The 1,352-nt window shown below is 38.4% G+C and overlaps 1 protein-coding gene across 1 annotated transcript in view; it reads left to right on the top strand.

The window, feature by feature from the left end:
- The window catches only part of LOC101357705 (ankyrin repeat and sterile alpha motif domain-containing protein 1B), a gene marked incomplete at its 3' end in the record, with an annotated part of 440,450 nt that overhangs the window by 220,748 nt on the left and 218,350 nt on the right, over window positions 1–1,352 (top strand). The window lies entirely within an intron of this gene.

The raw sequence follows: 1,352 nt of genomic DNA, 5'->3' as shown, positions 1-1,352 counted from the left end.
GAAGTACTGCTGCAACTGCTTTTGAATGTTCTTCAGCAAAATTTAGTTGTGTGTGGTATTAATGATATTGTTCGATAATTTCTGCATTCAGTTGGACCACCTTTCTTTGGAATAGACATAAATATGTTTCTCTTCCAGTCTGTTGGCCAGGTAGCTGTCTTCCAAATTTCTTGTCACAGACATGTGAGCACTTCAGTGCTGCATCTGTTTGTTGAAACATCTCAGTTGGTATTCCATCAATTCCTGGAGCCTTTCTTTTCTCCAGTGTCTTCAGTGCAGCTTGGATTTGTTCCTTTAATACCATCATATCATATGCTACCCCGAAATGTTCAAACGTTGACCAATTCTTTTTGGTACAGTGACTCTGGCGTGTTTCCTCCTATCCTTTTTTTTTGTTGCTTCCTATGTCATTCAGTATTTTGTCCATAGAATTCTTCACCATTGTAACTGGAGTCTTGAAGTTTTTCTTCAGTTCTTTTAGCTTGAGAAATGCTGAGCGTGTTCTTCCCTTTTGGTTTTCTAACTCCAGGTCTTTGTACATGTCATTGTAATATTTTACTTTGTCTTCTTGAGCCACCCTTTGAAATCTTCCGTTCAGCTCTTTTACTTCATCATTTCTCTGTTTGCTTTAGCTACTCGACGTTCAAGAGCAAGTTTCAGAGTCTCTCCTGATATCTGTTTTGGTCTTTTCTTTCTTTCCTGTCTTTTTAATAACCTCTTGCTTTCTTCTTGTATGATGTCCTTGATGTCATTCTACAACTTGTCTGGTCTTTGGTCATTAGTGTTTGATGAGTCAAATCTATTCTTGAGATGGTCTCTAAATTCAGGTGTGATATACTCACAAGTCGTTCTTTGGCTCTCGTGAACTTATTTTAGTTTTCTTCAGCTTCAACTTGAACTTGCATACGAGCAGTTGATGGTCATGGAGGTAGGGAGAGACTAAACTGGATGTAGGAGTAAGGGGAGAGGTACCTTGTACTTGGCTTGGAATGAATGAATGCCTGGTAGGAAGGTATTCCAGCCTGCAAAAAACAGTATATGCAAAAGCACAGAGTGAGAATTAGCGTATAATTTGAGGAGAATACCTTGAGAGAGTTGGCTTTGGAAAGTAGTCAGAAATAAAGTTGAATAAATAATGATAGTAGCTAACACTTATGGAGCACTTGTATTAACTGATTTAATAATTTTCACAATAACTCTATGAGACAAAAAACCCAAAACACCAAAGCTATTACTGTTGAGTTGATTTCGACTCATAGCGACCCGATAGGACAGAATAGAACTACCACGTAGAGTTTCCAAGGCTGTAAATCTTTTTGGAAGCAGACTGCCACATCTTTCTCCTGCAGAGT

The sequence above is a fragment of the Trichechus manatus genome, unplaced genomic scaffold (genome assembly GCF_000243295.1).
Source record: "Trichechus manatus latirostris isolate Lorelei unplaced genomic scaffold, TriManLat1.0 scaffold00027, whole genome shotgun sequence".
Taxonomy (NCBI): Eukaryota; Metazoa; Chordata; class Mammalia; order Sirenia; family Trichechidae; genus Trichechus; species Trichechus manatus.
This window is presented reverse-complemented; position numbering and strand designations above follow the sequence as displayed.